General features: G+C 41.3%; 1 protein-coding gene across 4 annotated transcripts in view; it reads left to right on the forward strand.

Moving 5' to 3' along the window:
- The first annotated feature begins 234 nt into the window (after window positions 1–234).
- Window positions 235–24,616, forward strand: part of Sox6 (SRY-box transcription factor 6) — a 557,476-nt gene continuing 533,094 nt past the window's right edge. For 3 of the 4 annotated variants that reach the window (XM_057777768.1, XM_057777773.1, XM_057777771.1), the window contains exon 1: window positions 428–472. The gene's annotated coding sequence lies outside the window, so the exon portion shown is untranslated. Of the gene's footprint in view, window positions 305–427; window positions 473–24,616 lie in introns of those variants that run through there. The other variant, XM_057777769.1, reaches the window with a different exon arrangement.

Here is a 24,616-nt window from a genome sequence, read left to right on the forward strand (position 1 = left end):
CCCCTGTCAGCCGGCTCCGCGTGCACCTCCTGGCACCCCGGCAGCAAACTTGTGCGCTTAGCTCTCCCCCCTGGTCCGGGGCAGGACACCCCCGCAGACTTGAGTTAACGGGCGACGGGCCGGGACAGCAGCGCTGGGGACCTGCTCCCTTGCTCCCAAGGCAGCAGCTAATTGACCTAGCACCGACTCCCCTTTCTTTAATTTTTAAAATTTGTATCTTTCCCCTTTTCTTTAATGCCTTTTACTCCCGCGGCGCAGCGCACAAGGAGCCCTCCCGTGAGGTACCATCCTGGAGCCCGCCCAGGTAACCGGGACGGAGCGAGCGACTTGAGAGAACGAGGGAGGCAGTGTGAGAGAGCAGCAGTAAGAGCTACCTGTTGGGGCGCCGGAGGGGGCAGGGGACCGGAGCCCCGCACCGGGCCGGACACTGGCCCCAGCGCCTCCCACTCCTGCCTTTCCCGGCACCTCTGGGGTTAGTTTCTCCGAGCAGGGACGGCGGCTGGGGTGGGACAGCGGAGGGACAGCGAGGGACGCGAGGCAGGCGAGCCCTTGGCAAAGCCTTGGCTTGCCGGGAGGGGACTGGGAGGAGGGCGCTCGCGGGAGGGCGGGCGGGCAGGCGAGCCGAGGTAGAGAAAGGGGCCTGGCGCTGCTCGCCTGCGGTGGACACGCCGATCCTCAGGATGCCTGCCTCTCTCGGAGAGTTGTGTCCTACTCCAGAGACGGTGACAGATCTGCGAGGCGGGTTTCTGGTTTTCTTGCCCCCCCTTCCCCAAATCACTCCGAGAAAACACATGTTATAGCCTCAGATAACTGTGTGTAGGACACCGAGGCAAAAGGGCAGGGAGAGACAGCCAAAACTACCTTTGACAGCAGAACTGTTATCGCCATCGCAAGTATTCGTCCGGAAATCTGTCTGCCCTCTTGGCCCACCTAATTCTTCCTCCTTCGCTTCCCCAAGTAAATACTCTATTCTATAAAAGTGGGAATGAAATGAAAAAGAAGTCAGGTGGCTTAGAGAATGAATTGTTAAGTCTCCGTAAAGTTCGAGGTAGGTATTTCATGAAAGTTCGCACAAGTGTGGGATGGAAGAAGTTGGTGTGCCAGCCTGTGTTGTGTTTAGTGTTCTCTCTCTCTCTCTCTCTCTCTCTCTCTCTCTCTCTCTCTCTCTCTCCCTCCCTCCCTCCCTCTTTCCCTCCCTCCCTCCCTCCCTTCCTCTTTTTCCCCCTCTCCCCTCCCCTCTCCCCACTGTCTTCCTACCCCCTCTCTCTTTCTCTTGCTCCTTCCTCTCTATTCTCAAGTTTAGGATTCTGATGGGGCTCTTGGGTGGTAATGCCCTTTGTGCCCACAAGAGGGCAACATATTGAGGGCTTTGTGAACACTGGATTTCTCATCGCCGCGCGCTTGTTTGGGTTTTGAGAAAGTTTTAACGAAACTTTCAAAGTGATATCTCATCTTATTCATAATATTAAAAAGAAGTAAAGTCATAAAAAGGAAAGAAGAAACACGAGAGAGAGGAGAGAGAGAGAGAGAGAGAGAGAAGAAAAGAGAACAGTCAGCTTGCCAGGAGAGTTAGAGCTACAGGAGACGGGGTGGGGGGGTGGGGGGGAGGGCTGTTGTAATTGTGGGTTTGGCCGACTGACGACTGGAGTGCCCTCCTCGGCAGTCTCAGTTGTAGCCGGAGGTCATGTAAATCGACCTTAAAAGAATGCATAAGCCATAAATTAAACCCTCACCCAAGGGCTGATCCATAAGTAGACAATATCCAACCTGGACAAAACGGGCTTCCTTTAGAGCCGACCTAAACCGCACTCCCCAAATAGAGACTAAATGCAAAGTAAGTTTTCTTAGCGAATGAATATTTTGTTTTCTTGAAAAGTGTCGGGTTGATTCGCCGTGTGACTGCGCCACCGAAGTACTAAGAGGCGTCAGTGTCAGCCAGGCTGGGACGCAGGGGCCGGGAGGACCCGCTGGGCTTCTGACGCCCCCCCATTTCGGTTTGGGACCGTTGGCTAGTTGCGGGGTTGACGCTGGCCTAGGGCGGGCGGGACTCCAGGATCTCCCCTGCGCTGCGCGCCGGGGTGAAGTTTACCCGGAGGAGCGCCTAAAGAAAACCCGGGTGGCCAGAAGCCGCGCGCTCTCTCCTAGCCCTCGCCCACAGAGGCTGCCCACGACTTTCCCAGGACGCTTGAGTTCCAGTTCCCCTTGCTCCCTCCATTATTGCACTTTACTTTTTATGATCTTCTCATCAATAAACAAACCGAACTCCAAGGCAGTCCAGCAGCCCCACGGTGGTCCTTTTGCTCAGCATTCAGGCAGCGCAGGCTGGACCTCTGGCGACGTGGGCGAGGGGCGGCCCCGTAAGGCGCCCGCGGGTTCGGCCTCCAGGTCCCTGGCTCTTCTGCCGGCACCCGCGGCTCAGAGCCTGGCCCGCCACCTTCGTCCCTCTAGGCTTTCTGCCCGGCTCTCCGCCCGCTGTCCGCTGCCCTATCTGCAGCCGACCGAGGTCCGCAGCTCCGGCTGGGCCGCTGGGTGGGAGGCGGTGCTGCCGAGGCCCGCCTGCCCCGGGGGAGCTGCTTTCGGCTTTCTCCCTTAAAGGGCAGTGCGTAGAAGGACCCGGACTTGTGCAAAGGCTGCTGGGGTTGAACTGCGGCAAAGGAACCGCCGGGCTCTGCGGAGGACAGATTAGCTCCGGGTCCGCGCAGCTTTGAGATAAAAAGAGAGAATTGGTGTGTTCGGACAGATAAAAGGTGGTCGTTGCTGGCGTATTTTGAGTTTTATTTAAGTTTGTCTGATTCTGATCAAGTTTGAATATGCTTGTTTCTGTGACTGCTGCTCCTATTTGGGGTCTAAAATAAGTCATCTGCTGGGCTGGCAGGGCTGGCAGCTTGCAAGATGAGCTGTTCTGGACTGCTTCTGTGTGTTGCCTTCTGTAAGGGTCACACTTGAAGTTTCAGTCTCAGGATAGCTCAAAGCTGTCCCGGCGGCACACTGGACTGAGCTCCGGACCTTCAGCCTCACTGTCCGTGAAGGACTACGGGTGACTCCTCTGTCCTGTACGCTGGGCTCCAGCGCGCACTCCAGTGGCTTGGCTTTTGGCCCTGGCGCAACCGCCCAGCCAGAAACCCAGTGGAGAGCGGTGCCCCTTCCCCCGCCCACCAGGGTCTCCTCTCTTCTGTCCTTTGTAGTCACATGTCCGGGTTTTCCCCCTGGTACCGAGAACAGACACAGCCCCGCCCAGTCTATTTCTAGAAGGTGGGTTTGGTGAATAAAAAGGTCAAGTGGTTAGGTTCCCGAGCTGGGTCACAGCGAGGGGGGACAGGACGGACACCTGGCAAGGCCTGCCCCGCCTGTCCCCCCAACCCTGGCGGGCCTGCCTGCCTGCGACTGGCCTCCCTAGGCCACATTCTTGTGCTAAGTGCGAGAGGCCGTAGAAAAGGCAACCCTGAACCGGCCTAGTGCAGGCGAAGCTGATCCTGAGATGGCATTTTGTTTTGAACAGTTGCTGGGGTGGACGCTTCCTCATAAGGTAAGGTGTCAACTGGACAGTCGGCTGCCCAAATGCCACATGTATAATTAGCTTGCGCACTCAGCACCTCATCCCCAAGACCCATAGGCACGGGCTTGGCTGACTTGAGCAGCTCAGTTCAGTTCTGGATTACAGGATTCCCGAGGGAAGCCGAACCGGCCAAGACAGTCTGGGGAGGCCCTGGCAGGGAAGACTGGCCATGAAGCTTCGCTTTTGATTTTTGCCCTTTCTGTGTCTACATTTTTTCTTGGTTTTCGGGTGAGGGAAAAGTACGGTTTAGGAGAGGATACTCAATATCAAGGCAGGCAGGTTGCAGGCTAGATGGGGAAGGGGAATCTGACCGTACTCTTCTCCACTTGCTGCACTGGGGAGTCTGCGAGGACCCCTCTGTGTGCACTAATCTATTGGGAACAGCCAGACTTTGCACTGTGTGTCCTGGTTTGGGAAGGGACTTCAGAACTGCTCCCTTGTCTTCCTGCTTCCTCCAATCTCAGAGGTCTCTCACAATAATTTAGTGTTAGTGCCCTGATTGTAGCTTCCGTTTTCCTCTTCAGGCCTAGCTGCTTGGGGCTGCTAGTGAACCTGTGCGGGAGCTGGGGAGGTCTGTTGGCTCCCTCTTCATTTCTGTTCATTCCTGGGCTTTCGGAGCAGTGCCTTGTCCCCTCTGTCTGCTCAGATGGGTGCTGGAGGTTCCCTCTCAGCTTCCCCATCCCAGCCTGAGGCCAGCTTTAAGGTTTGCTGCCCGGTATAGTGCAGCCTCCACCATAACCCTCTCTCTGCCATCCCTCTGCCACCCTGTGTACCTTGTGGAATTCAGCACTCAGTCTTAGACACTGGGATCAGGCTTCCTCCTCCCCTTGCTTCTAGGCCTCTCAGACATGCTATTGGGAAGAGGCTCTTTATTTCAAAACAAATGAACAAAAAATTTCCCAAAACCTTCCACAAGTTAGTGGGATAGAGTTAGCTTTTTCAGTAGCAAAAGTTATTTCCGTGGTGGGAAGTAGGGGCATGCTTATTAAATTTCACTTGCTTTTGATTGAACCAATGCAGTATTTTCTAATAGCAGGAACAAGATTATAACTGAATTTTCAGTTTCTCAGTTTGTGAATGTATTATCTATGCACTTTCCAAAGCGTCTTTGTTGAATACACATGTGCATAGGCAAAAAGACATGTAGATTTCTTGTAAATATTTGTGAAACCTCATAAGAGATATTGCTCCTGTTCTTAAGAAAGGGTAACAAGCCACCAAACACTGTTTGACATTTTGAAAGCAAATGTGCACTACAGTCATTTGATCCAGTTTATGGCCAAAGGCAGCTAGTGACCAGGACCCGGATGCATTCCTCAGGCAAGCTGACATCCTTGGTCACTTCATGAGCACTAACACCTTTCTCCTCTGCCCTTCCACATTTCTTATCAAGGCAGGATTGGAAGCTATTTGTTCATTGTGTATCTGGTTCATTGTTGCTTTTATTTGTTATGTTTGAAGTGATGAAAAGGAATGTTCTTTTAGTGTATATGTACTTTTAAAAAATGCAACAATTTGAGCTTTTTTAAAAAAGAATTATTAGGTATGATATACTTTGCAATATATTACATAACTACAACACTTAACAATATATTGTAACAAAAAATGTTGAAAGACTACTTATCAAGCAGTTATCATGTGCCTGTGCCTTAAGCTGACTCTGTAATGCATTAGTCTTAGATGGAGTGATAAATAGTGAGAAGATTGTCTGCCAAGCATCTTCTCAGTAGCAGCAGAAAACAACACACATTTTCCTTTATAAGGGAAAAGCAAAGATTTACATGTCAACATGCCAGCAAACCTTCCTTTTTATAAAGCTTCAAAGTACATAACTTTAAACATATAAATTATAAATTTTGGTGGCATTATTGAGATTTTTGTATCAGCTTCTATTTCTTCTGATTTAGGAGATATTGGGTTTTAAGTCACCGATTAAATTGCTACACATATCTATCTTAAATATCATAAATCTGTAATGTTTTATATGATTCTCTTTCAATTGATACAGTAAGTACTAGAAGGAATGGTGTTTCTTGTTAATAAGATGATACACTGACTTTAAGGCTTTTAATATTTTTGTCTTTTCAGATTGGTTAGTTTTCTTATCTCTAAATTTTAAAAACAATTTCATCACTAGTGAGATAATCCATATATCTATATGTATTTCATCTATATATCTCTACTACTTAAAACCAACATGTTATGAAATTGTAGTTTGGATTTAAATGAGAACTATTTGCTTAAACATAGTTTGGGGATACACACACACTCATATATATCAATTGATGTTTTTGAAGTCAAGTAGAACATTCTCAAGCTAATGTGTCTGAGAGTTCCATATCAGGCACAGACAGGTACTAGGATGATAAAACACAGATAACCTGCTGTAAGATGATTTGCAGATGGGATGTATTATCTGCCGTCATGAGGTTAGATGGGTCATGTTACTATATATATTTTAAAAAATTAATTTAGACTATTTCAGATTGATCAAGTTATGTGGATCTATGAGGTTTAATGAGGGCAAGTATTACTATAGAAACCTGCTATAATGAACAAAATATACACTCACTGCTTTTGTAGAAGAAGAAATGAACTTCTCTGGGTTTGGACTGAAACTTGCTTATGAATATGGTCCTTCCTTCCTTCCTTCCTTCCTTCCTTCCTTCCTTCCTTCCTTCCTTCCTTCCTTCCTTTCTTCCTTCCTTCCTTCCTTCCATCTTTCTTCCTTCCTTTTTTTTTCAAACAGGGAAAAATAAGATGCTAGATAACACAGCATTTCATGTCCTCAGCCCGATTCTGCATTTCCTTATGATTATGTCCCCAAAGTGAAATAGTCTAGTTAAAAAGCCAGTGCTTGGGAGTATATGAAAACAATTTTTACTAGATACACGCACTCTTTAAATGAACGATATCGCCTTGTTGCTTAAGTTCTTCAATTGTTAGCAGAGCGCTAATTGTTTGGTGAGAGGTATCAGAGATTCTCACCATCCTCTCATTATATATTCATTATTCACTCTTAGGAAGGATGTTTTTATTTTCCTTGTTCTGTGGAAGAGGGTAAAGCTTTTCAGCTAATTATTTTGTTTAGACATTTAGTCAAACTGGAAGTAGTTCAAAATTTGCATTATGGTATTGATAGAGCTTTTCAAGTATTTAGTATCTGATTGTTATAGTTTATATATAAATATCAATTGAAGACTGTGGATCGAGCCTGAGAAACGGAATATCATTTAATTCTCCTCCAGGCTCTCACCTCCAAAACAGGGTGCTGATTTTCCCCCCCCAGATCTGTGGTAGTCTAAAAAAAAGGGACCATGAAACCCTAAAATCTCAGAGAAGCAGTATTGATTCAATTCGTAACTGCAAATCCTTCATATCATTGCTCAAAATATCTAACTTTGCACCAATATTAGCCATTCTTTTTATAGTGACACCACGCTTAGTAAAAAACTTCTAAGCACTGAGGTCAGGTGTTGAGATTGGATTCTACTTTATTTTTTATGAATCAGATAAAGATTTCTGTGCATGAGACCATATGTGAAGATGAGAGAACAAGAACATTTCCATATCAAAGACAATATATCTGAGGCTGCATGGTAATTAAGATGCAGTGGTTTAGGCTCTGCACTGGCACTTAGAGCATCGCCGGGCCTTGTGCATCATGCAGGCTGGTGCCTCTGCATACTTCTTGAAATACACTTATGATTTTGTACAAACATTTATGCCAGTCCACACTTTTCTGTGGATAATTTGTATTTCATCCAAACCATTCAAAGTCGAAGTTATTTTTCGAGCTACCCCCTCATTATGGCTTTTGTGCATCAACTATTTTTATTCTAGTTGTTTGTATTTCTTTTTACCAGAATGATGGCTTGTTTATATTCAGAATCTCTTCTTGCTCCTCTAAGACCCCTAATATATCACTCATTTTACCATTCACTCAAAAAAACTTTCATCTTTAGGAAGGATGTGAGTTATTTTCTGGGGTTAATTGGAGATGCTGCAATCCACTATAAACTAATAAGCCACATTAAAAGTCAACTGCCTAGTTATTTGTGCTTTACAATGCTAATATATTTAGTACTCCTCAGTAACTTGCATAGTATATAATGCTGGGGAAATTTCTTTTCAAAATGTTTAGAGAATTTGGAGATCTTCTGTTTTACTTTTTTATAGCATGAAAATGTGTGATGACATTCTCTTTCATACGCCAAGTGAAAAGCAATACTTTGTAACTGTAGAAATCTTGCTATTTATTTAAAGAGTTATTTCTTTGCATTTACAGAAGAGATGCTTGATTTTATTTATAAGAAATTGAGTTAATGTCTTAACCTTTTGGGGACAGAAGTGTGATACAGTGAAACCTGTCGTGAATGGAACGGTGAGGTAGGAGGCCCTAACATTTGGTCTCTAATGCTGTGTCTATTTTAGGGCGTCTTGCATCTCTGGGAAGCAGCTTGAATGTGCTCTGTGATTTTCTGGACTTTCTATTTCTGTGTTTTCTCTCTATGCACATTCTGCTGTGGTACTTGTGGCAATGCTCCACTTGGTGTATTGCGTGAGGAAGCTTCCAGGGTCAATAAAGCCTTTTTAATGCTTTCTCTGGACTGAAGTATTACTGTTCATATGTATATATGCCTGATATGCTATGAATCCTGTAAGAATTTTCTGTGTTTTAATTATTTTGAATGAAATTACTTATGTATATTAATTTGATGCTTTTCAGTGATGTCCCATGTAAATAGGCACAATAAGAATAGGATAAATCATCGTCTGGTTTGCAGATTTTGCTATGCAGACTTTTCATGCTATCTCATGTTCTTTTGATTGTTTTCCAAAAAAAATCACAAGATAACTCCTTACATGATATTTCATTGCTGTCACCTTCGTCAACTCATTGTTTCTAGTCAAAGTAAAGAGCTGTATTTAATAGTTTGTCTTAATATATTCATCCAAATACAAAAAGGGATTTCAGTGCTGTTTTTGATTTCACCTTCTAAATACAGTCTCTGCTCCTTTGAAGAAAGTAGTTCTTTAAAATTAGACAAAGAAAATTGAAAATGTTTCACTTTCCAAGTCTAAAAAGCCCAGTGTGTGTAAGAAGAAATGTATTTTTTTTTTTTTTAATGAAGAGCACAGATTTAAAAAGAAACCCATTTTGGCACATGACTGTGAAGGCTTCTTTCGTACGCAGATGTATCCCTGGGAAATGTGGTTGGTACTCAGTTATCAGCACCCAAGGAACATCTTTGAGGGTGGAAACCTTGCTTTTCAAAGGTCATTCCTTTCTGCTGAGGACATTGGTAATGGTTACAGCAAACTTAGGCTTCCATTCCAGCTTCACTGCCAAACGTAGCATTTGGCTAGTTGCACAACTTGCTCCCCCGCTCTGTAAAATAGAAACATCCACGTATATTCTTTTCTTTCCTAGAAAGAACTCACCTGAATTCTAGAAGACTTGGGAGAGTCCCAAGTGAGTAAACGCAGTGTCTTAATTTATAACCTCTTATATTTGATGAAACTCCAGTCTTAAATTCTGGAAAAGATTGTGAAAGTCATTTCATCTGTCACTATCCATTTAATACTGATGATCCTTACTCCAGTCTAATCAATTAAGAATCTTTCTTCTTTTTGTATGCCTGCAATGAAAGGATATTTTATAACTGAGTTTGGTTATGTATATAAATGGTTCACAACACTGGAGAATTCTTTTGTTCAATATATACATTTCATTCTTTTTCTTTTTCTTATATTTTAAGGATAAATGGAAATGAATGTTTTCCTTCATTTGAATGATAGACCTGAATAGACCAGAATCAGACCTTCAGTTTTTATTCCTTGAATCTTTCCATTTATATCTTACCCCAATTAGTTGTATGACCTTGGAAAAGTTAATCAACCTCTTCGAGTCTGTGTGTACTAATTTAAAACATAGGACAGTGATAGAATTGATCACATAGAATTGTTGTGAAGATTAAATGTTAAGACACTAGATACAAAATTATGTAGAATACTTCTGGATAGCTATGTCAGGATAGATGGACAGTGGTTGTGTGATCCGTACTAGACTCTTGACATGAGAAGTGGCTTTATTCTCTAATATTTTATAGATTTATCCAGTTTTTAAACTGCATTCATATCCACTGTCTCTTTCACTAAAGAGTATGTAGGATGCATAGACTTACACATCACACTGCCTCTCTGGCTCAGTGACGTGAATTAATGTTTCTTTGGGCTTCGCTTCAGGACAGTACTTATTCTGAGCAAGTTTGTATGCTATCAGTCAGGACTGGCTATTTGGCCTTCTTGTCTCGCCACCTCAGTACTTATTTCCCGTATCCTCGTGTTCACTTCCAGAGATGTCATCGATGTGTTTCTCATGACCAACAGAAATGAGCAATGCCCTGATGAGTATGAGTTAAGAACATTGCATTTGCTCTGTATGTCCTCAATGAATGAAAAGTAGAAATTGATTTGACAATTGCGTAACATAGGTGACTAGTTTCAAATATGGGGTTCAGGAAAGGGAATATATGCTAGTGTCCTTGATGGTGGGAAGGTTGGGAATCACTGGATTACATGATTTCAAAGCTGAAAATGCCTAGTCCTTGAGGAGCTATGAATATGGGTAATTCTGAGCAGTGTGGTAATTACTACCGTGGAGACATGCACACGAGAAGTTCCTATGCTGAGTAAAACCTAGTACAAGGAGGCCTTTGGTATGTGATGTGAAGGATAGTTGGGGGTAGGAGTCAGGCAAAGAGACCTCAGGGAGCACTGGGGCAACATTTGCTACCACTACTTACTGTTTGGTGAGTCTGATAGTGAAATTTTTCACTGTATCTTTATGACTTTAGAAAGGCCATAACTGTCATAAATGTGATATGGCCATAGACCAGTAGCTTAATCACTGTTCCCCCGCCTCTCTTCTTCTTTTTAGCTGGATTTTGTGGTCAGTAACTTTGTGGGTATATTTGAAGGTACAAAGAAATATTTTATATTTTTTTCGTGAGACAGGGTTCCTCTGTTTAACAGCCCTGGCTGTCCTGGAACTCGCTCTGTAGACCAGACTGGCCTCGAATTCATAGAGATCTGCCAACCTTTGCCTCTCAAGTGCTGGGATTAAAGGTGTGTGCCACCACTGCCTGGCCTCAGATTTATTTTTTCTTCAAGTTTTTCAGATAGATATGAAAATTAAAAGAAGTGGTTTATTCATAGATGCACTTGGGGCTCAGAATATAACTCAGAGGTAGAGTGCTTGTCTAGCATGTACAAAGTCTTCAGTTCAATACCCAGCAACACATGCACACACCAAGAAAACTGTCAAAGTAAATGAGCTACTGAATCAAGATTATAAATTAATACAGCCTTGTATCTTGTACTGCCACATGCTCCTTCTATTCATTTGACAAGCATAGTTGCAGAGAAAACATTATTTGGAAAATTTCAGATCTGGGTATTAGTTTTGAATTTATTTTATTGTTCTTGTGGCTATAAATTAATAGTTTTAATTTTCATAAGTATGAAGTTAACATATTTCATATTTTTGTTGTGTTTGTGTAGGCATGTCTGTTCTTGTATTCAGGAGTGTGTGTGTGTGTCTGTGTGTGTGTGTGTAAAAGCTAGAGGTCAACCTTAATGTCTTTTCTCAGATGCTATCTACCTTATGTTTTGAGACAGGGTCTCTCACTAGCCTGGAACTTGCTCAGAGTTTCAGGGATCTGCTCCTGTCTCCCCAGTTTAAGGACTGCAAGTGCATAGTACCATGCCAAGCTCTTCATATATTCTAGAAGTTGAACTCAGGTCTTCATGCTTCTTGTATGACAAGAACTTTACCAACTGAGCCATTTCCCCAGACTCTCCATAACTTTGAATTGAAGGGTAGCATGAAGGTAAATCCTTCCTCAGAGTAGAGAAATGGGAATTATTAAACAACAATGGTGAACAGCGATTACAGCAGAAGCAGCGGCAGCATAAGCCTCTTCCCACTCCTGAATTCCTTCTCGTTAGTCTTTTCATTGTCTTTTCATCTGGAAACTCATGTATTCTAGGTTTGTAAAGACCTTTTTTCAGAGTGGCAGGCTTCTTGTCTGGTTTTGATCTGGAGTTTCTTTAGTGTTTAACAACTCATTTCTCCAAATTATACAAGCTCACCAAGATCTTGCAACTCAGGTGACTGTGACATAATGACTGATTGAGAAAGGACTGGTGGTCACACTCCCTGCTGTTGTCTTTGCCAGTCCTTTGGCTTATGGACACTTGCGATGTCTATTGACAGCAGCATGAAGAAAATGATGCCACATCTACATTATAAAGACATATTCTGAAGCTGAGCCAGCGGTGGGATTGTGAGACCTGTAGAAGACATCTTAACATGACCCAAGTTTTAGAAAATTAGTTGTTTCCTCTAAAGAAGCAACGACTCAAACAAAAAGAAAATAAATTAAAATAATATGGAGGCTGACGAAAGTTTAAGTAATTCAGAGCACAATGTATTAGCTAACTGAGTCCCAGGAATGAATGAATGAATATATATATATATATATGCATTAGAAATCCCAAATATGTGCTGAAGGAAAATTTGACTACTTAAAAATTTCTTAGATATAGTCCTTTCTCTTATAGGTGTGTGTGTGTGTGTGTGTGTGTGTGTGTGTATTTATTCTATTGGGACAGGGTCTTCCTATATGCTTCTGATTGTCCTGGAATTCATTATGTTGAGCATGTTGACCTCAAACTCACAGAGCTCCACCTGCCTCTGCTCCCAAGTACTGGGATTAAAGGTGTGTGTCACCACATCTGGCTCTAGTTCTTTCTCACTATTAAATTTTTTGTTGAGAGTATATGTATTGAGACTTAAAAATAATTTTAATCTTGGTATTCCTAAACTTGTATAACATTATAGTTAATTTCTATTTTTTTGTCATACCAGAGCCTCGTACGTATTCAGCAAGCACTCTACTACAATATTTTAAGACATTACTAACAAAAATTATCAGCCTGAGGCTGAATCTTTCGAGTTTTATAGACAATAGTCCTAGAGGGCACTTTGAGCTATACATTTGTATAGGTTTATGTGGTTTATGGGATGTTTATTATACAGAATAGTTTCATATTTTAAATTTTGTGGTATTTTGTAATAGGCTTGTTTTTTAGTGTGTGTGTGTGTGTGCACGCATGTTTACAACCAGATTAAATTGGATAGAATAAGTGAACCTGAAGACTCACATTCTTATGTGTGATGTGACAAAGGAGGAATGAAAAATAGTTGTTGCAATTATGACACATTTTCCAAATCACTGTCCATACTTAGCTATATGTAAGCTGTGATATTTGTGTATGATATATGTCTTTGTCAAAGCCATGTAGAGAGGTTATCAGATGTGTGGACTGATCTTCCTATTGTATGTTAGGATTGCTTTGCATTTTAGCTCTGCTTTTGCTTGTCTGTGTTCTTATTCTTTTAGCTTTCCATTGTGGACATAAGCTAGTCTTTGTAACTAAATACCAATATAATAGGACATTTGTGTCAATGTCTTTTATAGTTTAAGAAGCTGAAATAATATGCATGTTAGTTTTGCTTACTTATCAAGTTTATATTAAAATAATTTAAAAAAGAAGTACAATTTTATTAAATGTAGTAAGAGGGGCATTAAATTATATGGTCATCTGAAAATTTCCCAGATGGGTCCTCTGCTCAACTAAGGCTATTGCTGATGCATTTTAAAATAACCTTGATAACTAATAAAATGTTCATTCCAGTGTAAGACTACGGGAGCACTGTAGCTGGCACCCATGCTTCCTGATCGGGGTAAGCAGAGGAAAGACTTCCTGCAGTTTAGGTCAAAGAGACAGAACTTAGGATGTTCAAGGAGAGATAGAAACTGAGAACCAAGGTAGTGTAGGAATCCAAGCACAACTAGAGAATCCGACAAGACAGTGGTAAGGTTCAGGAGAAGTTCTGCCAGAATCATGCATGGAACATGTTCCCTATTACACGTGCATAAATATTTGAAATTGTACATATGTCATGCTGTGGTGATGTATGCTACAAACATCCCTATATAGATATTTAAAGGAAAGCTATAGATGGAATAAATATTCTAAGATTAACTGTGGTTTCCCATACTGTAGGCCAGGACATGTTTTGTTATTTGTGAAGTCTTGGCTGCACACTGTGATGAAGTGATTCAGCATCTGGCTCTAGACTTGCCTTGCTTTGCTGTGTGCTTTTAATGCTGTCACATTTAAGTAGTAATTCTGTAGAAGGAACACAAACACACACAGTGGAAGAATTACATCACCAATTACATTTTCTAAATTGTGATATTAATTTTTTAATGCTATGCACAAAGCATGCAAAGACCCTGTTTTTTTTTTTTTTTTTTTTTTTTTTTTTTTTTTTAAAGTTTGACTGCTAAATCGCCATCTTCCAATTGATTATTTTTGCCAGAGGGAATAAAAGTATAGTATTTTAGTATCTTAATAAACAGACTCAAAATCCATCAAAACTCTTTGAACATCATTAAACAGATTAGAATTTCCATTGCCAACTTTAAAACTGAGAACAGATGAGATTTTTTTAAATTAATAGTCATAGAATTTTGGTGGCCAAACCACACCATAAGTCTGTTTTCAAATAAATGTATAAATGGCACTTATTTGCTTCGTTGATAAAATGTGACCTTTACCTTGAAGAGACATTGTTTGCTTGTATGTTTCTAATTACTTACATGAATATCCCTCTGTCTGCTTTATCATCAATTTACCTATTATCTATCCTATCTATTTAATTACCCATTTGAAGATCTATCTGTCAACCATCTCTCTCTCTCCCTGACTTATGTACCTAGTGACACACATTCTTTCTTGTTATTGTAGGAAAATTCAGCACATTCAGTATGTTAGGTCTTTTGTTTCTGTTCCTTTCCTTAAGTCTTGAAACTTTACTGTGAGATAAGCAGGTGAACCTGTGGATGGAGCAAATAATTCTCCCTTGTGCTTTCCATCCACTTTTAGAAGCATTATAAAGAATCTTCTGTTTCACAGGTTTGCTTCTAAGGGCAGATGTTACATTACAAGCTTCAGCATTTGGTGGCAGTTGTTTAACTCTGAACAATGAAGTTAGTGGGGCCCATCGAGCTGTCTATAACTGCATCTTTTCTCCCTCTGTTTCAGTCAGGATAGCCACATCACCAGCGGTTACCCTTCCCCAGTTATCCCTGAAAATTACTTTCATTAAAAACAAAACTTATGGCTAAGATCATATCTTCTCACATATTGGAGTGGTTCATTCAGAAGTAGCTCTTTAGCATGCTAAGAAATACGTTCATTTACTAATCTGAAAAACAAGGCATAAGTGTTTGTGCAAAATTTCAGCCGTGTTTTCTATGAGCCTTTCAGTCTTGTTTGAGACAGACCCGCTGTGCACCGCAAAGGACGCTGTTCACATTGCATTTTTTGCGAATGGCTGCTGCAGAGTGGTGCATCAAGCAGCTATGATTTTTAATTGCAGCAAGGCGTTTTGTCTTGTGACCTACTGCTTGTTGTGTATTTTCCTAGCCTTCTTGACGGCAGCAGCAAGAGCAAACATGTAGCCCGTGTTTTACAAAGGAATTCAGAAAAGGCTTCTAAGCCTCTAATGTATTGGTATAAATTTGTAAAATACTGGATTGAATTTTCGTATTGATTTTAAAGACAGTGTTGGAAAGAATTGCAACTATTTAAAATTTATATCTGTGTACTTAGTTTTCAAATATGTTGCAGATTGTAAAGTCTCCATATTCTCATTATTTAGCCTCTCAAAACACACTAAGGCCAGGTACACTGTCAATATCATGGGATAGAATCTGTATTTCCCACTGTCTTCTTGATAATTAGGAAGAACATTGGCTAATTTCCACAAGATCTGCTTGGATCATCACCTATCTTGAAATGTACCATTCAAGAGCCCTGGCTTACAGTGACATAGCTTGTCACTAAGGCTTATGGTATTAGTATTAGCCACTAACTTGTATATTTGGAAGGAACTTTTAAACTACCTGGGCACTTATTCTGGCTTAATTTTATAAAGAAACTAGATGTTAATATCTAAAATTAGGCTCCATTTTTTATTCAGAATATTTTTTATATTGGATATGGGACAATAATGATTGATATAGAGAGCAGTGTGTCATTCAGAACTTAAATTTAAATAAGGAGTCCTTCTCTGTCTTTTAAATAAATATATAAGCCCTGTTTTTTACAAAATATTTTCCTAGGATGGCTTACCCATTTAGGAGACCACTAGGGTGGAAAGTAGGTGAGAGTGACGGGGGCAGCACAGTAACTGAGAGGGAACTGAAGAGGTCCTGAGGTTTCTTCTTGGGACAGCGTTCCTGGGAGAACAGCTGCCTTCAGATACCCAGGGCGGCAGCAGGAAGTATAGTTGTTGATTCACCTATGTTGGGGTCCAGGAAAAAGTAGTATGACAGTTTTGGGGCTCCTATATAAGAGAGGAGGCAAATAGACACTTTGTTTCATTTTTTTTTTGGACACTTTATTTCTTATGGCAAATAATTTCAGCCTTTTGTTTTTTTTTGTTTTTTCTAGACAAGGTTTCTCTTTGCTTTGGAGCCTGTCCTGGAACTCACTCTGTAGAACAGGCTGGCCTTGAACTCACAGAGATTCACCTGCCTCTGCCTCTCGAGTGCTGGGATTAAAGGCGTGCGCCCCCACCGCCTGGCCAATTTCAGCCTTTTTATAATGTGGAGGAACAAGGAAGGTTTTGAAATTTAAAGTTGTGCTTCTGGGGGTGGGGCCTGAGTGAGGGTTACTAGTGTGATGTCTGGGGCTCTTCGTTGTTTCTAAATTCAGCAAGAGTAGAAGTCAGAAAAGCTGAGAAAGGCAGCACCCAGGGATGACTGCCTGGCAACATCATCACCAGCGTTTTCTCTTTCTCCCACTCCACCCAACTCAGTGGCTTACTTTCTAGGTGGTTTAACAGCATAAACAAAAACACAGTTCGGGAACTTCACCTCAACAAACTTTGGGTGATGTTTGCTATATCATTTTTCTCTAGGGGTAAGTTCTTTAATTATCAGACTGGGCCGTAAGTGATGATCTAAAAAAAAAAAAAAAAAAAAAAAAAAAGAGGTTTGGCTCTGCTGCCCTGTTCATTTCCTTCTGGACAGTACCATTTCTTTATATAAAACTTTTAGTGGGGTTTCCTGTTCTGCACACCAGTTTTAGACCTCCACGTCCACAGTGCCTTCTGAAGCAGCAATGCTAGGAATCAAATATATGGTTGTCATGCTAGTGGGTTCATAAACAAATACGGAAGAATTCTACTTCTCCAGACAGCTTCTGACAGAATGCATTTCTGTGATGTGCTAATGCTTTCTAGCCCAGTGTCTAGGGAGTATCTCAGGAAGGGGGGCTTAACATGTGAAGGCTCATATGTGTGAAAGAGCTTGGGCTGGATGAGATAGAAGAGTGTTGGGATACAGCCATTGCATGTGCTTGGCCAGGCGGGCAGCAGCGGCCACTGCCAGGCCTTTTGAGTATGGTTTCTGTCACCAAGAGAGTTGGCTGTCTTTGAAGTGTGTTAGTTAGCCTCTTCTGGGATCTTAAGTGCAACTGGCTCTCAAGAGGAGAAAGATGAAGGATCTCTAGGAACAGAAACTCTACTATTTTCTTGAAAAGTTTACTTTTCTTCGACTAATTTTTATTGTAGATTAACAGACTTCAGCCTTTTTCATTTTTTCTCTTCAGGACCTACTTATTGCCATGGATGCAGTATTGAGTAGTGGGGTGGATGAGTGTCTCCAAGTATGTGCTGAGAAGTTACTGTGCACCATGCATATTTCTGGGTCCTTTCATAGGACAGAGGTAATAATGGCACTTGTAACACAGTTCCTGGGAACTTTGAATGAACAGATACACTTGAAGAAACAGATATAATAAGAGTTGTAAGTTCTCATTGAACATTTGTTGTTATTTTATTATTAAATGTTCACAATTATTTCAGAATTAGATATTATTTTTGTTTTATATAAAAACAAATTAAAGTTGAAAAGGGAAAATGGCCTCCTTACAATCAAGCAGCTGTTGAGTAGCAAAGCCATGGTAGGCATAGATGTCCTAGCTTGAGAGCTTGAACATGTTTGCTTCTAACAAAGCTGTTCTAAGAGGCAAATGAGTCAAGAGATCCTCCCCCGCCCCCAGTCATGAACCAAGGTGATTAAGCAAGTAGGTGGGATAATCAGGGCACTTAGGAGCTGTGAGTGTTGTGGAATCTCACCAGTGTGCATCAACATGACTTGATGTTGACTGCAGTGCTTATATTCAGAGCCGCAACATCGGCTTTATACGGTTTCTATGCTGGGATTTGACATCAGTTACTATGGAGTCTTACAAAGAGAGGCCTTGGTTCCAGTATGGACTAGTTCAGTTAACATGATGGACTGCTTGCGTTTCTGTCAGCTTCACTTTCACATGTAGAAATCTCAAATTACTTTTCCTCTGGACTAATTGTATTGTTCCTTTCAGTTAATGGCCTTTTGTGTTTCCTTTAGGATTTTGCTTGCTCCTGCTAAGGCTGTGCGGTGAAGGTTGCTGTCTCTGACATTTTGTGTTTAGTGGTAGAACTTCGCTGATTTATACAGAAACACCTGCCTTCCTTTCCTTTTGATGTCTCCCCATCTCTCATTATGTGCCTAATGTCTTTCTTAGTGGAGGTACTTCTTTTGTGTGTTTGCTAGTTCCAAGGCCAGTGTGACCAGTTACCTCTCAGTTGGTGTTTTATTACATGGAGAGTGACATATAAGCTTTAAGCAGCACTGGGTCTATTTAAATTTCTTTAGATATAGACTTTTAAGTGCTTTTTAAGGACAGTAATCATTTCAACCTGAAGGCTATTGTGTTGATATCAGTTTTAGAATGAGGTAATGAAAATACTGAGGCTTTAAATCTCCTCTTGACTCTAAAGCTTAAAATATTCCTCAAGTGTCTATTGCACTCTGTGGCAAGATTATGTGGGAAACCAGTTTTCAGTCAAATATTCTGAAGGCCAGAGCTCACGGGTGGGCACACTTTTGCTTTCTGACCTGTGCAGTGCTGGAGAGTTGGTTTGGGGTTCAGGAAGCTTAGTGGTGTGAGTTTGTCAGTCTCATCACAGCTTCATCTCCTTATCTTCAAGGTTATACTTACTTCTTGGGGTTGTTTTAAGGTGCAAAGGAGTAAATATTAGTACTTAAGACAGCTCGTGGTATAGTATTAACTGTCATTAAAGCGAATGCCTGTAAAAGAGCAGTCTGGATCAAAAGAAAAGAATATTACATTCAACATACTTCATTTAAGGGGTAAAAATGAACACTACTAAATGTAATGCAAAGGAATTATGTACTCTACCACATAGTCCTTAGGACTTTTGAGAGAAGCCTAACTGATCTATAGTAACATGTACTTTGAGATTCATTTCAACCACAAACCAATAAACCTGTTGGAGCTAAAATTATTTTATTACAAGGTCAGCCTCATTCCTCTTTAGTGTCATAGTTTGTAGGGAGGAGCTGGTAGAGGTACTCAGTGAGCCTGGGTGTGAGATTCTTGGACTCAGACCTGTAACCCAAGTGGTAAGAGTAGTAGCATCAGGAGCTTCCAGGAAGCAGCAGCTGCCTACTGAGCTTTAGTACACTCAGCTTGGACCTAGTCACTCACTCCCATTGACTGTGCCTTGCTTCCTAGACCCAGAAGGCGTGAGTGGAGGTGTCTGGCTGAGATTGGGTTGTGGCATTTGTAATCCTCTATTTCTCTTAAGTTTCTTTTATGACATGGACTCCAGGTGACCCCTTTCCCCAGATGGCATCCCTCCAGAGGGGCCTCACTCAACAGTGCCAGGAATTTGTAGGTTCTGGAAAGATCCCAACAGAGGCTGCAAACTGGCTATGTTAGATCTAGGATGTGAACCTGAGTTTGTCTGATAGTACTCAGAGAAGAGCGCACTGGGGAGAAAGACAGGAGAAGCATCCCTGGAGGCATCTGTGAGTTTGGCATCTAAACTGATGGCGAGGTGGCAGTAGAGAAGGCAGCTTTCCTGTGTGCTAGAATGCTATGAGGTTTTTAATGCAGGTTACAGGAGTCCCTCTAGCCACCTGTGGGCATGTGAGAGCCTTGGGATGCCTTCTGGGCATGTGCTCTTCAGATGATAAAGCCAGTCTTTGTACTATGAAAGATAGCTAGCGCTGAAGGACTGCCACCCTCATGATAGGATTCGCTGTGATTATCCATTGCTGACAGGGGAGCAACGATGGTATGACCTCCTAGACACCAAGCTCCATGTGGGCTTGATATTTGTATGTCTGTTCACTAATTTTGTGTCTGGCACCAAAGAGGGGCTTGGCAGATACTGTTCAATGAAAGGATACCTGGAGTACTTGATTGGATTTGTGTTGGCAAGATGGCTCTAAGCCATAGAGGGTAAGGGTTCCTTGCCACCATGCCTGATAACCTGAGTTCACTCCCTGGAACCCACATGGTAAAAGGAGAGAACTGAATCCTGAAAGTCGTTCTCTGAATTCCACATATGCTGTGTGGCATGTGCACTCGCACGTACACACAAAATAAATGAATGTAAGAAGAAAGTCCCATTTGTTTTTGTTTCATGTGTTGAATGATGATATGTTTCAAGTATTATTATCTCATATATGTTTTCCTTAACCTTGTGAAGTGTGTGTTATTGTTTATGGTTTACAGATGAAGGGCACTTAAGAATTAAAGAATTTACTTTAGGTGACATTGTTAAGACATAGTGGCCAGGATTTGAAACTTTAAGTACAACTGTTATAGAGTACTAGGAATTATCACCTTTCTTGTCCTAGATAATCATCTATTAATAGAACCTTTTTTTTTCTTTAATGGAAGCCACCTCTTACTGTTGACTCATTAATCTTGCTGCCAACTCAAACTCATAAGCCTTTTATTTACTGTGACTTGCCCTGTGCTGGCTTCATTTCAGATAGTCATCCTCTGGCTACATTCACCTAAGCTTGCTTTCTTGAGTTATTTTGGGTTATATGGTTTTGTAGTTTCCTCAAACAGTTTTTTTGGTATTTTCTGATCAAACAAATTTTTACTTCTTAATATTATTAATATAGTATAAAACATTTTGTAGATTTTTTAGTGCTTAAACTTCCTTATATTCCTTTACTAAACTAGCTAGTTATATTGTGTATAAATGCATATTGCTGAATTTAAATTATATATGTAGATATAAATTTATATCTATAATTCGTGTGTTTTAATGCCATAATTATAGAGTTAGGAATAGGAATGTTCTGGAATCACTAGGAGAGCATAGAAATTTGTCAATTCTTTAATTGTTAAGAAAAAAACAAATCCTCACTATAGAACTATTTTATCACTACACATTTTTTTAAATTTATTTATTATGTATACAGGTTCTTCCTGCATGTATCCTGCAGTCCAGAAGAGGATACCGGATCTTATTATAGATGGTTGTGAGCCACCATATAGTTGCTGGGAATTGAACTCAGGACCTCTGGAAGAGCAGCCAGTGCTCTTTACCTCTGAGCCATCTCTCCAGCCCCATCACTACACATTTTAAGGATATATTTCATTATATTTTATTTATCTCAATATTTTCTATCCTTCCTTGAGTCAGTATTTGTAATTTGTATTTTGTTATGGAATCCTCTTTTCTTCTTGATTTAAAAATATATTGAGGTCAGTAAGAAAAGGAAGGCTGATGAGAAGCCAAGGACAATTGCACTAGGTTTCGATCCTAATACATGAACTGGCTTTGTGGGAGCTTAGCCTGTTTTGATGCTCACCTTCCTGGGCCTGGATGGAAGTGGGAGGACCTTGGTCTTCCTGTAGGGCAGGGAATTTGGACTGCTCTTCAGTATCGAGAGGGAGGGGGAATGGACTGGGGGGAGGAGAAGAGGAGTGGGGATGGGGGAGGGGAGTGGGGGGAGGGGGCAATGTGTGGGAGGAGGGGAGGGAAATGGGAAACGGGGAGCAGTTGGAAATTTTAATTAAAAAAGAATAAAAAAAAAAAAAAGAAAACTCATTTGGTAAAGGCTCAATGCCCGAGTTTGATACCCTGGACCCACATGGTGGAAGGAGAGAACTGACTCCCAAACACTGTCTTCTGACCTCTACACACCTCAGTACCATACACAGACAAAATCAATAGATGTCAAAGAACCCTCTGAAAATATATTGGCACTAATTAATATGCTTTTAAAATTGTTTTCTACTTTTCTGTACCTATGGGTTATATTCTTTATTTTTCCTTTTGTTTTAAATAATTTTGTGATCTTTTCAGATCTGATTATATCATTTAACACATTAGTTATTAGAAATGGTTGAGTGTGCTGGCACACAGTTTGCATTCATTATATATTTACAAGGCTTAATTGAGTACAATTTAATAAATACAGTGTCTTCTATATATCAGAGAGTGGCTAAAGACTCCAAAGGTGATTCTAACAGGATCCTGCCTTAAGAACTTTAGAGTGTAGTAAGATGTTTGAGGCTGATTATAAACACCATGCTGAGCTTCTGACATTCTGTTTTTAATGCAGCCTTACATCCAGAGAAACAGTAACAAGACAGGACCTTTTCCCCCCTGCTGAATGCTTGGTCCACATGATATCTCTTGCCTCACCAGCAGTTAGTTGTATAGAACTGGGCATCTTGTCTTGATACTTAAATTCATAGTCTGTTAGGAAGACTTTTAGGGGATGTTTTAATCATTTCAGAACATTGTAAATTTTAACATCTAGAAAATTGCTTCTTAAATTTAAGCAGGCGTGTATGTCACCTGGAGGTCTTTAGTAAAATTCAGATTCTTATTCTATTTGGAGTGGAGCTCAAGGTTCAGTACGTTCCCAACAAGTCCAGTCCCCCCAGACCATGTCTCTGCTGCTTTTCCTCAGTGCTGCTGACTGGGCCACACTTTAAGTAGCTGAAAGGTGAAGGGTGCGGCGTTTCTTATTCTGTAAGTAATAAAAGGACACATTTTATAAAAGTAATAAACAGGCCATTAAGGCTAAAATTAAAAAGGCCAACAGCCATGCTTCATGTTGGTGAGATTTTCCAGCCACTAGGGCTCATATACTGCTGGTGAAAGTGTCAATTGTTATAGCCAATTTAAAAATATTTTGGAATATTTACTGAAGTAAGGTTTATGCCTCCACTATGGCCAGTGGATTCAGATCTGGATATAACTCAGAAGAAAAAGGGCCTTTCCAACCAACAGACATGTGCAGCATTGAGTGTAGGTCTTTGTTTCTAATAACCAGGTACTAAACAAACCAGATACCCAGTGAAATACTATGTAGCAGTAAACGAAAGTCTTGTGATATTCACAATGTGAATGAAACTCACAGCCATTATGTGGGCATAGAGAACTAGATTAATGAGGTAGAACAGAGGCAGGAAAAGACTGGAGAGAGGACATGGGGCGTGTTCCGGAGGAAGCAGGCAGTGATGGAGTGGGAAGAGTGCTCACCTTTGGGAATGGCTTTTCAGTTACGAAGAGAAGTTTAAGAAACTTATGGATTTTGGGAGTGTTTTGTGTTTTGGTCTTGGTGATGGAAACATGGAAGAATACTGCATATACATTCACATTTATTACCCGAACTTGAGAGTAGTGAATCTTATCTACATACAGGTTACTGAAAATGTTCATTTTCATAAAAGCAGAGTACTCAACAGAAGAGAAAAGACCTTCTGGGTTCTAAAGGGACCCTCTCCCCAGCTCCATTTACAGTAAAGCTGATTTCCAAGAGTGTGCTCACGTTTATATTCACCTACAGTATGGAAGTATGAAAAACGTAATTAAGAGTAATGAGTTAAGGCAGCTAGTGGCTCCTTAAGTTACGAGTATAGTTGCTTTTGGTTTCAGAATAAGCATGACACAGCTTAAATAAAGAAATATTTTTGTCTTTTTTTATGAGGAAAGAGGAGAAAATCTGAAGAAAACAAGCTTTCTTTAGCCCTGTTGGAGATACAAAACAAAGAGCACTAAGTGGAGGTCTTTTTACTCTCCTGGCCTTTCCTCTCTCCTTGTAATTTCCTGCTGCTTATTCTGGTGCCTGAATTTCCACACTGTCACTCTTCACTGCCTTGGTGGCCTCATGGAGTACTGTTTGGGACACAATCTTAAACCTAGTCTGTTTTTGTCTCTCTTTAGATCTCTAATATTTTGTCCAACACTCTTTCCTCTCAGTGATCCTAGGATTCTATAACTTTCAGGTCTTTTGTAAGCAAGGAAACTCAGTTTTAAAGCTGTCTGAGTCATGAAAATCTTACAAAGATGGCAAAACCTTGACTTCCTCTTTGATTGACTTTCAGCTCATCCCTCTTAGTTCATCCATTCCCGTTTGTCCCACAGAGGTGCACTCTTTGGTGGAACTGACTAAACATAAGACAGCCCAGTTTTGTCTCTTTATAGGCGAGGAAACAGACGTGTACAGAGGACTTCTTGGGTACTAGTAATCAGTTATTTTAGGCCATCCAAAAATATTTCAATTGCTAGACAGTAAAGTTAAAATGAGGAAAGATAAGATTTAAAAGATCTCTACTTACTTTTTTTTTATTGAAAAAATTTCCACCTCCTCCCCGCCTTCCATTTCCCTCCCTCTCCCCCCACTCCTCTCCCCTTCCCTCTCCAGTCTGAAGAGCAGTCCGGATTCCCTGCCCTGTGGGAAGTCCAAGGTTCTCCCCCCTCCATCCAGGTCTAGGAAGGTGAGCATCCAAACAGGTTAGGCTCCCACAAAGCCAGTTCATGCAGTAGGATCAAAACCTAGTGCCATTGTCCTTGGCTTCTCAGCAGCCCTCATTGTCCGTCATGTTCAGAGAGTCCGGTTTTATCCCATGCTTTTCCAGTCACAGTCCAACTGGCCTTGGTGAGCTCCCAATAGATCAGCCCCACTGTCTCAGTGGGTGGATGCACCCCTCGCGGTCCTGACTTCCTTGCTCATGTTCTCCCTCCTTCTGCTCCTCATTTGGACCTTGGGAGCTCAGTCTGGTGCTCCAATGTGGGTCTCT

Source organism: Chionomys nivalis, chromosome 8 (assembly GCF_950005125.1).
Source record: "Chionomys nivalis chromosome 8, mChiNiv1.1, whole genome shotgun sequence".
Classification (NCBI taxonomy): domain Eukaryota; kingdom Metazoa; phylum Chordata; class Mammalia; order Rodentia; family Cricetidae; genus Chionomys; species Chionomys nivalis.